This window comes from Mus caroli, unplaced genomic scaffold (genome assembly GCF_978045245.1).
Source record: "Mus caroli unplaced genomic scaffold, Mus_caroli_1 scaffold_3, whole genome shotgun sequence".
NCBI lineage: Eukaryota > Metazoa > Chordata > Mammalia > Rodentia > Muridae > Mus > Mus caroli.
The window spans coordinates 118,930,104-118,942,833 of NW_028227258.1; the positions used below are offsets into that span (position 1 = coordinate 118,930,104).

At 37.1% G+C, this 12,730-nt stretch overlaps 1 pseudogene; it reads right to left on the reverse strand.

Moving 5' to 3' along the window:
• Positions 1-2,292: 2,292 nt before the first annotated feature.
• LOC110291955 (low molecular weight phosphotyrosine protein phosphatase pseudogene) lies at positions 2,293-2,751 on the reverse strand (annotated as a pseudogene).
• Positions 2,752-12,730: the final 9,979 nt, after the last annotated feature.

Consider the following 12,730-nt stretch of genomic DNA (forward strand, 5'->3'; position numbering starts at 1 on the left):
TCTCTCTCTCTCTCTCTCTCTCTCTCTCTGTCTCTCTCTCTTTCTTCTCTTTTTGAGTGAAATAACCAAACACCCTCTGATGCTATGATAAAGAGAAAATGGTATCTATTCTAGGGAATCACTCATAGAATGCAATATGACTGATGTTCCTGTGACAAGATTGTATTATGGTATTGTGTGTTTGGAGCTAGAAAGTTAAAACAGCACAACACATCTTTGGAGCAAAACATTCACACAGAAAATGAGGTGCTCTAGAGACCCCATACCTCACACCTATACTGTTTAATTCTGCTGGTCTTATTGGTATCCAGACGATTTGGTTTCATATAGCAATGAAAGGCCAGACAGAACTCAAGTCAGATTACAGAATCCTTCACACTTTGTTGCCACCTTCAGCTCATTTTCTATAAAATAAAAAATACCCTTTGCCTTCATCAGACATTCTGCAATTAGGCAATAATGAGCAGATTGCTATTGATGATAGTAGAGGAGATAAAGACAAATCATATTTTCTGCACATACAATTTTTAAGGGGTGAGCACACAGACAATTGAAGTAACTGCATGTAACAGGTCTATTCTGAAGCTCTTACACCTTGTGGCTTATGTATCTGCATATTAAGAATGTCCTTAAAAGGATCAGACATTCTATGCTTATATTAAAAGTGTGTGGCTTCTTATTGTGTTCCAACGAGGTGATGCAGTTTGTTTCATGGTTTTCTAAATCAATTATTTGTAATAGGGCGTGCGTTTAATTAGGGATACATTTTAAATAATTGGATGTGTGTGATGTGTGTTTGCGAGTGTGCACTTGAATTGAAAATTTAGTAATTCTCAATTTTCTTTGATCTTCCAGTCCAAAATTATATGAAATTATTCTTAACTATTACTACCTAAAAGAATTAATAATTATATGAACAAGATACTCTATCACCTAGGAAATCCTCCTAGAAGAATGGTTCAAGTGCATATATATGACCAATTTCTCACTAAACAGTTTATGAATACAAGAGAATGGGTTATTAGTTAAATTAGGAATAATAAAAGAAAAACAATATATAGTTGTGATTTGTTGTAAAAAAAATATTTTACCCATCTTCATTGGTGCCAATATGCAGATATTGAGTGGAACCACATTTATCTTGACCATTGCATGTAACTTGATTCCTTCTGTTATATCCTAAAACTTCTGAATGCAGTTCATTTTTGTGTTTCACTATATTATGGCTCCAATATGGAATAGAGGTCTTACTTTACATTTGTTTACTTGATATTTATAGTTTTGTTTTTTTTTATTTTTATTTTTATTTTTTTTTTTTAGTTATCTCGTTCATTTGTCAGTAGGAAGCAGGCAGACACTGGATTTGTATCTCAGTTGTATATTTGATATACATTTGATATATTTGATATATTTGATAACTTCCCAGTTGAATTCACGTTTCTTTCTGACATACATTCATATAAATTTGAGGTTTCTTTTCTGAAAATACACCAAAATTACTCATGCTTGCCTATAACTTTGTAAACTGCTGGTGAGAAAACACTTACAAACACATACCAGTATTTAAGCACACTTACTTAAAAAACAAAAAGAAAGGAAAAAAGAAAAGAAAAAGCAAAGTGGCTCAAATAAGAACAAAGCTCAGGAAAGTAGACAAAAACCAAGTAAGACTGAAGATGGTAACTTTATCCGTCTCCTGCTCCCATCTGTTGTTATTTTTATTCCCCTTTTAGACAGGGTGTCACTGTCCAGCCCAGGACGGCCTGCTGGAGTCCCAGGCTCATCAGCACATCCAATGTCTCCTCTCTCAAATCCCTCAACACCCTCAGTATGTCTGAGCTTAAACTCTGCCAGTGTTTACTGGAAGGCTGCTGTGAATGGAGCTATTGTCACAATGAGAGTCTAGAGTAGAGAGGTACACGGCAAGCAAATGGCACACTGGGTGCTGGTCATGCACACGCTCCAGTTAGACCAGACTACACAGGCTTGCCTAGCTCAGAGGCTGACCTGGACCTTCTAGGTTACTATTACTTTACTGGGTTTTCTTTTGTTCCATATTTGCTTGTTACACTGTTTTGTAATTGCAGCAAGGTCAGAGGTTTGCTTAGCTACGCCTCGAACTGTCTGACTCGAATATTTTTATCCTTCTGAACATATGCCTAATTTCCACCTACAATTATTTTAAAGATTTACAGTAAGTCAGCTGAAAAGAGAGGTGGGGTATAAGGACTGTCACCACCCTTGGGCACAGCACTGATGAATGAGCTGTTCAATGGTGGTGGTTAGGACCAGCTAGTAAGTCTTCTCCAGGAAGGCCTTGCAGCACCTAAGGCATTGCTAGTATACCACCTCGAAGTCAGAGTCATTGCCATAATAGGGATTTTCAATGATGAGCTGTTTCTGTGGATCATAGCTCCCAAGTAGCTCAATTTTAGCTTTGCAGGTTTTAACTTGATTACTTTTTCTATTGAGATCTCTCAGATTGCTTTCATCCATACATAGTATATAATAGAATGTGGCCAAGTCTTCTTTTGTAATCTGTCTTGCCTTATGGACTGTGCTGATGCCATGATTTCTTAGGCAGCTGACAGCTCTTGGGTCTGGGGGCCGGTCCATGTTCATGTCAATGGCCCAATTATCTGAAACCTTTTCATCACTTACCAATTTCCTAAATAGTGCTTCTGCAATGGGTGACCTGCAAATGTTACTGAGACACAAGAACAGCACTGACTTGGACCCAACCTCTGCCATGTTTCGGTCAGTTTTGTGTTCTTTTGGAGGTTTTTTGTTTGTTTGTTTGTTTGTTTGTTTGTTTGTTTTGATTTTTTTCAAATATATAGGAGACCGAAGCATGTAACTCTCTAAGTTTGAGGAAGTCTGTTCTACAAAGCAAGTCCTAGAACATCCAGGGCTATGCATAGAATCTCTGTCTTGAAAAACGAGAATTAATAAAACAAGTTTTGCTACATATGCAGCTGGAGCCATTGGTCCCTCCATGTTTATTCTTTGGTTGGTAGTTTAGTCCCTGAGAGCTCTGGGGGTACTGGTTGGTTCATATTGTTGTTCCTCCTTTGGGAATGCAAACCCCTTCAGCTCCTTGGGTCCTTCTTCCTTTGGGGACCCTGTGCTCAGTCCAATGGTTGGCTGAGAGCATGTACCTCTGTATTTGCAGGCAGTGGTAGATCCTCTCAGGAGAAAACTATATCAGGCTCCTGTCAACAAACATTTATTGGAGGCCCTTGGTCCTGTGAAGTCTTGATGCCCCAGTGTAGGGGAAAGCTAGGATCAGGAAGTGGTAGTGGGTGGGTTGGTAAGCAGGTTGGGGGGAGGGATAGGGAATAGGGGATTTTCAGAGGAAAAACCAGAAAAGGGGATAACATTTGAAATGTAAAAAGACAAAATATCTAATTAAAAACAACAACAAGTTTTGGACCTTTATGTAAATATTTTCACACATATAGTTGTATCCTCATATTGCTTTGCAGAGTTGTGTAGTTGATAGCTGTGCTCATGTTAGATGATTTTACTATGTTCTATTTCTTATTGTTGGTAATGCTTTTGATTCATGAAAATTTGGAAGCAAAAATTAATTACATAGTAAAATTTGTAATAATGCACTTTGTCTTGAAATTCTAATGTTCCAAAAGTTACAACCTGAAAAGTCCCTAAAGGACCAATTATGGAATGCAAAGAGGTACAAGATTGTAAAGTCGTGTGTCTCTGGCTCTATGGTGTTGTCATTGCAACAAAGCAGTTCACTTGAGATGTCTCAGACCTTACACAAGTAGGGAAATCTGTTTATATTGTGTAAAACCATGCCCTACATGAGAAAACCTGCTGCCTATACTTCATCATCAGGTAATAAGTCTTTGCCAAATGAGTTCCATGACCTCTAGATCAATGTCTATGATACAATCATTCTTCTAGAGCAGTGAGTCTCAGCCTTCCTAATGCTGTGACCCTTTAATACAGTTCCTCATGTACTAGTGACCTCTAACGAGAACATTATTTTTATTGCTACTTCTTAACTATAACTTTGATACTGTTATGAATTATAATGTAGTACTATTGAAGATAAGAGGTTGTGAAAGGGTTTACAAACCACAAGTTAAAAACAACTTCTTTGGAAGTATCTAATATAGCCAAGAAGTTTGCAGTTGTATTTTCTTCTAACACATTTTTTAGACCTATTGTACTCTCTCAAAGTATCATAGTAAATTATGTGAAAGTACATCACCAGTTGACACATTTTGAAGACTTGCAAGAAATTTTATTTTTAAACCCCAAATGACATTTTACAAATGCTATAGTTTTTATTTCTTTTAAGCCTATGACTAGAGGCTAAAAATTTCACTTAATTCTCCCAATAAGTTAAAAATACCATGATTTCTCTGATCCCAGCAAAACTGAAAGACATGGTTGGATACTAACATGATGGTCAATACATGAATGAGTCTCAGAAACTAACCAGTACATCCACAGCTCATGTCTCTAGCTGCATATGTAGCAGAAGGTGGCCTAGGCGGCCATCATTGGGAAGAGATGACCCTAGGTCTTGCAAACTTTGTATGCCCCAGTACAGGGGAACAACAGGGCCAAGAAGTGGGAGTGGGTAGTTAGGGGAGCAGGGCGGGGGAAGGGAATTGGGAACTTTCAGGATAGCATTTGAAATGTAAATAAAGAAAATATCAAAAAAAAAAAAAAAAGAAAATTGCTAAGAGAAAACTGAACAAAATACTGAGCGAAAATAGAGCCAAATACATTCACACACATACACACACACACACACACACACACACACACAGAGAGAGAGAGAGAGAGAGAGAGAGAGAGAGAGAGAGAGAGAGAGAGAGAGAGAGAGAGTATGATGCCTTTCCTGGTTGCCCTCACTACCTGCAGAGCTGCCTCCTGGGTGCAGGAGAGCAAGCCCCATACTTACCATTAGGGAGAGTGGTCAGTTCACCTTACCTGAGCAGCACAATAGGAGCTGGCCCTTGTCGAAGTGTGTCAAACCAGAGGACATGCGTGAAGGAAAGCTGGCCTCACAAGTGGGTGGAGACAATGAATTCTGCTCAGTTCCCCCTCAACTCCTAAGGAATGTAGAAGAACTGACCTTGGGGTCCTGAGATGGGGTGAGCTAGCCCTGCCTTTTGCAGCTAGTGTCTCGGGAGAGTAGTCCCTGCGTCTATCCTAGGCAACACAATAGGATTGGCCCTAATTAAGAGGTCATGTATGAGTCAACAAAGAGGGCAAGACTGATAGGGAGCTGGTTCTGCCAATAGTATGCCAGGTGGTGCCATGGGTGCAGAGTGATGACTACCCTCCCACACTCAAACCAGCAGTAAACAGGAGAGCTAGTGCTGGTGGTACAGATAAAGGAGAGGCAGGCAAGCTAACCAGCTCTGCCACCTCCCAGGCCTAGATCCAGGGCTCTTAATTGGTTCACCCGGAAATCAGTTAATGGTTGGGATAAGTGAAAAGGCCAGTCCTGCTGTTCTAAAGCTGCAAGATCACTGTGATGCTAAGCAACCAGGATAATAGGGAGGAGTATGGAAAAAACATTCAATATTGATGGTCACAGAAGCCAAATGTCTTGAACCAAACCTATTTCAATGAACATTTGCAAGTAAACATGTGTGGACGGAGAGATATACTGTGGACACTTTGTGATATACTATAGCTTCTATGATGAGATGGTTTTTATGTTTTGTTTTGTGTTTTGGTGTGTGTGTGTGTGTGTGTGTGTGTGTGTGTGTGTGTGTGTGTGTTATTTTGGAGGAGTTTATAAGACTGAAGGATGGATGTGAGGGGACAGAGATGAGCAGACCTGGGGTACATGGTGTGAAACTCACAATGAACAAATACAAAGTTAAAAAGACTAGAATAAAGAATTTCATAGGTACAAATGCATCGTAGCATTTATTTTATATTCATCCAAGGCACATTTATCAACCATAGATGGTTTCAGCTTATCTGTATCTTTAACCACTTCATACAAGATTCCAGGCAAGAACAAGATGAAGTTTCACTTTATGTACCCATTGAAACACTTTAAAACATTTACATAAAGTGTCACAAGGAATCCTCTTATAGTAGAAGAAAAGGCAAAGAAAACTAGTCCAATGCAACCCTCTTTTTCATACAACAGTTTTTAATGTTTGAAGCCTATTACTCTACATGGCTAATTAAGTAGCTAAGTCTCTATTGAAGAAACATGTCACATGGCAATCTGAAGCAAACATGATGAATGTCAGTGCTCCTATATAGCCTACTGTTGCTTTAAAAAAAGAAAAGAAAAAGTTGGAGTCCCTAAGTCTCCTCCAGGTTTCCCAGCAACATACATAAAAGCCTGCTTGTGCTGTTTTTGCTGTGATCTAAATGGATGGGTAGAAGAACACTCGACCATGTGGAACTGAAATATTCATGAGCTACTCAGAGAACAATGAAACTAAATATCTTCAGATGTCCTGGAGGAACTAGAGTCAAGGAAACATAAGAATAATGAGACACCATTCTATTTTAAACTTTTTTTTTCTTTTCTACTTTCTTTCCCATTAGATGATAATTTAATCTTGCTGTCATGTGAATAGGATATGACAAGCTTACTAGTCTATGCTAAAAATTGACTATAGCCTATGACCCGGTTTAATGCCACACATTGAATACAATGGAGGCCATGGAAACTTAATTTACAATTGAAAAATTTAGTAAAATGCATAGAATTATGGACACAATATTCTTTATCTAGATACACATTGTAGACTATCTAGGGGCAAATCTCTATGTATTTTTTTTTAAATATGCACCATGAATTCTAATAAAACAATAAGATTCACCTATTTTGGCATTTTGATACAGATATTCATTAAACATATTTTTCAAAAAAAAACAACTATTATTTATGTAGTGGTTTCTAAATTGAATAACCACTCCATCTCCATATTTAGTCATACATGTAATTTTAAAGAATTAAAATAACAGCCATAAAGTGAAAATGCTTAAAGGTGCTTTTGATTATTGGTGAGTTTCAATTAGATGATAATTATCTATCAAATGCAATTTCAAGTTCAATTTTGTCTACCCCAAAACTTATTTTTATGTGCTCAGTGACATGTAGAAACATATTAGCCCATAAAACTATTAATTCATTTCATAATTAAACAAATTTATGAGTCCTTGCTCTTCACACCCATATATTTTTAATTCTTCCTTTGTTCATGAAATCTTTTGCTTTCCTATACTGCATTCTAAAGTTACTTCAGATCTAGAAGCAATATGTAACCCCAGATAGGAATTCTTCACGTCAACTTGCCTCCATCAACTGGTTGTTTTCCACAACTAAGCTACGATGGTCCCTGTCTATGGACCCAACTATTATCTTCATTGTCCATTCTCTCTTCCAACAAACTAGTCTATACCATTTGCAAGAGCCCAAAGTGCTCCCTTAAATTTCTATTATTGGTAGCTCTAAGTATAGCATTATTCATGTACTCTCCATAACCCAACTTTCATCTCGGCATATCTGCATCCTGTTTCCTAACTCTACGAGTTTAAACAGTTTGTAATGTGCCAAGAGATTATTTCCTGTGACATTTCTACAATTCCTTTACTCTGAATTATCTTCTTGTGAACAAGCAAATAGCCAATGGCTATAAGAAAAAGAGAACATCTTCCTCACAGAGAGGGGAAATTGTATTTCTTTTTTTTTTTAATTGGGTATTTTCTTCATTTACATTTCAAATGCTATTTCAAAAGTCCCCCATACCCTACCCCCCACCCCCCACTCTCCTACCCACCTACTCCTACTTCTTGGCCCTGGTGTTCCCCTGTACTGAGGCATATAAAGTTTGCAAGACCAAGGGGCCTCTCTTCTCAATGATGGCCGACTAGGCCATCTTCTGCTACATATGCAGCTAGATACGTGAGCTCTGGAGGTCTATTCATAAAGAAAAGTACAATATCTATTGCAGATGTGGAAAATATTTGTAAACATCCACCTGACAAATATATGGACTCCTAAGAATAGGTTCAATAGCCAGTTACACAAATTCACTGTGTGGGTATCTTCTATTAGGGTCTGCTTCTGGATTGTAGTCATGAGACTTAGGAGGCCAGAAATGTGTTGGAACTCTGAGCATCAGCATTGTGTGACTATTAGTATTTCTTCTCAGATCCAGGAGCCTCAAGACTTCTGACTTCAATCAACATCCAAGAAGCTGTCACAGGGTCCACACCTACTACATCAGTGCATATGCACATAGTAGCAGGTTGAAGAATGCTCATCGATCCATACTTACCTCCTTGTACAAAGCCCAACTCCAAGTGGATCAAGGACCTTCACAAAACCAGATACACTGAAACTAAGAGAAGAGAAAGTGAGGGAGAACCTTGAACACATGGACACAGGGAAATTTTTCCTGAATAGAATACCAATAGTTTATGCTCTAAGATCAAAAATAGACAAATGAGGCATCATAAAATTGCAAAACTTTTGTAAGGCAAATGACACTGGCAATGGGAAAAAACAACAACCAACAGATAGGGAAAAGATCTTAACCAATCCTACATCTGAGAGAAGGCTAATATCCAATATATACAAAGAACTCAAGAAGTTAGAATCCAGAGAGCCAAATAACCCTATTAAAAATGGGATACAGAACTAAACAAAGAATTGTCAACTGAGGAATATCAAATGGCCAAGAAGCACCTAAAAGAAATATTCACCATTCTTTGTCATCAGGTAAATGAAAATCAAAACAAATCTGAGATCCCACCTCAAACCAGTCAGAATGGCTAAGGTCAAAACTCAGATGACAGAAGATATTGGCGAAGATGTGGAGAAAGAGAAACACTCCTGAACTGTTGGTGGAATACAAGCTGGTACAACCACTCTGGAAATCAGTCTGGCAGTTCCTCAGAAAATTGGAAATAGTATTACCTGAGGAACTAGCTATACCACTCCTGGGCATATACCGAAAAGATGCTCCAACATATACAAGGATATATGCTCTACTATTTTCACAGCAGTCTTATTTATAATAGCCAAAAGATGGAAAGAACCCAGATGTCCTTCAACAGAGGAATGGATACAGAAATTGCCATACATTTACACAATGGACTACTACTTAGCTATTAAAAACAATGACTTCATTAAATTCATAGGCAAAAGGTTGGAAGTAGAAAATATCATTCACTCGCTGATAAGTGTATATTAGCCCAAAAGCTCAGAATACCCAAAATGCAATTCACAGACTATGTGAAGCTCAAGAAGAAGGAAGACCAAAGTGTGGATGCTTCAGTGCTTGTTAGAAGGGGAAACAAAATAAACATAGGAGAAAATATGGAGACAAAGTGTGGAGCACAGACTGAAAGAAAAGGCATCCAGAGACTGCCCAACCTGAGATCCATTCTATATACAGACTCCAAACCCAGATGCTATTGTGGATGCCAGGAAGTGCTTGCTAACAGAAGCCTGATATAGCTGTCTCCTGAGAGGTTCTGCCAGAGTCTAACAAATACAGAGGCACATGCTCTTAGCCAACCATTGGACTGAGCACAGGGTACCCAAAGGAGGAGCTAGAGAAAGGACCCAAGGAGCTGAAGGGGTTTGCAGCCCAATAGGAGAAACAACAATATAAACCAACCAATACTCTCAAAGTTCCCAGGTATATATACATATACCTGTTCTCTTGGCTAAATAAGATGCTGACAGAATATCATTGAGTTAGCAGTGACACATCAGAAGAAAATCAATTGAAATTGAGTGGCTTATGATTAATCCTGAAGTTTATTTTCCAAAATTCATCGATGATCTCTTGTGTTTGTAAAAGATCCAACAACAGTTAATTTTACCAAAGTCATAACTATTGCATCAGGTAGGACATTTTGTGAACATCTTTCTCAGAAATACAATGGTGAAGAAATACTCGAATAATTTGCATAACAAATAAAATATTTGAATATCTATGGTAAGGACTTGGGTGATAGCTGAATGTGTAAGAACACTTGTTATACAAGAAGGTAAAACTGAGTTGAACTACTTCTTCCCAGTTAAAATACTAGGCATTATCACTGTATACAGCAGTAATTCTGTCCCTGGAAGGCAGAGACTGAAGTATGGTTTACACTTGGTGGTAAAACAGCAGCCTAATATCTCTGAAGTCCTGACTCAAGATTAGATTCTCTCAGGGAAGCAAAATAGAGAAGAATAAAGACACATGAACATGTGGCACTAAGTACCTGCACACATAGATGAGCATGTATACACACACACACACACACACACACACACACACACACAGTGAGAAAGAGAGAGAGAGAGAGAGAGAGAGAGAGAGAGAGAGAGAGAGAGTTAGTTTTAAGTGTCTGTATTGGTCAGCTATTTCAAAAGCACTCAAAAAATGATGTGTGGTAAATTTTATGAACCTCATTTGAATTAGAAAAAAATACACACACACACATACACACACACACATACACACACACACACACACACACACACACACACACACACACACACACATATATATATATGTTTACTTTTTAATTTTTAGGTTTTTATTGACTATATTTCCAACACTACATTAAATCAGATTCAATTTCCAGATATTTTAGTTCCTCAACTGCATGGAACTTCAATGCTTCTTCAGTAGTTAAGTGCAAACCAAGTTCTACTCTGTGGAAATCAATGCATGACAGCAGTAAGAAGTTGTGCACTGCACAAAGAAAAGAGAAGCCCCCAAGGAAATATATGCAGGAGCCAGCAAATGAATTCCTGTTACAAAATGGCTTGTGTTATGCCAGGTTTTACAGTTCCATCATGAATCACCCACATCATCTTTTAGAGTGGGTGTCCTATTCATGATTCTTGAAGTATTTAGCAGCCACTTCAGCAAAAAGTGTGCTGAATAGCAAGTACCTTAAATCTCAGTCTCCATGTTCTTTGCAAAGCACACAATGGATTTGCATCAAACTTACCTCTGAATGCTCATTAAAAACTAAAATCCTGGATGTCAGATTCAAATCAACTTCTCTCAAAATTTCCTGTGATTAAAATAAAAATTACATATTTCAAATAAGTTTCTCATGTTACTTTAAAAAAAGTATGGAAGTAGCTGAAGTATATGTATATGTTTGATGTGTATACACTAAGCCAAGACTGACTAGTTGAAGATTAAACCAAATAAACTAAACAGAAATGAACCCCAGTGCACACTACTCATTATATCAAAACCACTTCCTTCAATTTCATGGGTGATCATGATCCATCAAAAACATCACCATATCCTTATCTCTGTTTTATAACTTATATAGATGTAGCAAATACAGGTTTTACAAACAGTATCCTTTGATAAAGTACAAATACTCACTTATAAAATTAAACAAAAAGAAATATCAGTTCACAGGAGCATAACTTGCAATGATGAAAACTCATGACATGAAAAATACATGGTATAAAACCATTTTAAATACCCTTACATTGACTCAAACTATATAATTTTTTTGTAAAATACAATGCATATCACTGCAATGCAATATACAGACCTCTCTCTCTTGCTTTCTTTCTCTTTCTTGTTCTCTCTCTCTCTCTTTGCATGTCTTTGTGTGTGTGTGTCTGTATGTGTGTGCATGCATGCATATCTGTTTTTATAGGTATGTGAAGGTCATGTCTGTACATGCATGTGAAGGTCAACGTACAACATCCTGTCTCATTCCACCTCAGGCACCAGCCACCTCATTTTTAAAACAATGTTTCTCACTAACCTAGGATTTGCCTCATTATGATAAGCTCTGGCCTGCAAGCCTCTAAACATTTGTTGACTAAGCTACACTCAAAGGTTCATAGCATATTTTTATAGTCCTAATACATGCTAATAAATACTATCAGTACAGATTCAGGTATAAATATTATAAATTCTATTATCTGAACCAAACTCCACTGTCACTCAATAATGAAGCTGTTTTAACTATATGTTTATTAATTTTCAGAATGTCAGTTTGATGTGTACACTGACCTCTACTTTGCCAATAATTGATAATCAATATGTGATTGTAATCAATATACAGGTCTACCTTACTGTTAGTAAACTGGACAAATGAAGGAGAGTTTATTACAGAAAATTAATTTCTACAACATATATTTCTCTATACGTACATATAAACACACGTGAGCATTCTGTTATGTCTATCTTATCAGTAGTTAATTTAGTGATCCATAATTTTCAGTTCCAAATTTACAATAGTCCTTATAAAATTCTTGCTTTGGATAAGCTACAATCTAGGAGCCCAGAGGTAATTTTTTGCATGAAGGACAATGTAGACTCTAGTTTCAGGAAAACATGTGTTGTATCTAAAGAGGAATAAGTTCTGTCAAAGGAATCATGAGAGGTTTTAATTTAAAAGTAATACAAAAGAAGCAATACAGTAAGGCATACATCTGAATACTTTTTTATGAGACATAATTGTATCCAAGTGAAATAGTTCTAGCATATGATCGTGAGAAAATTAGTCAGCTATACTCTACAATCTGAATTTTGATTCACTGTGTTTCTCTGGACTTTAATCTTTATACAACCTTTGGGAAGAGGGCATTAGTATCTCTATAAAGACAGGTATTACTAATCACTTACTAAACCAATCAATTTTAAATGCCTGCAATCTTATTTTAACAAAAATTAGTAATTATCATTTTTATAACTTATTTTATGACTACTATGCAGCTACCAAAAAA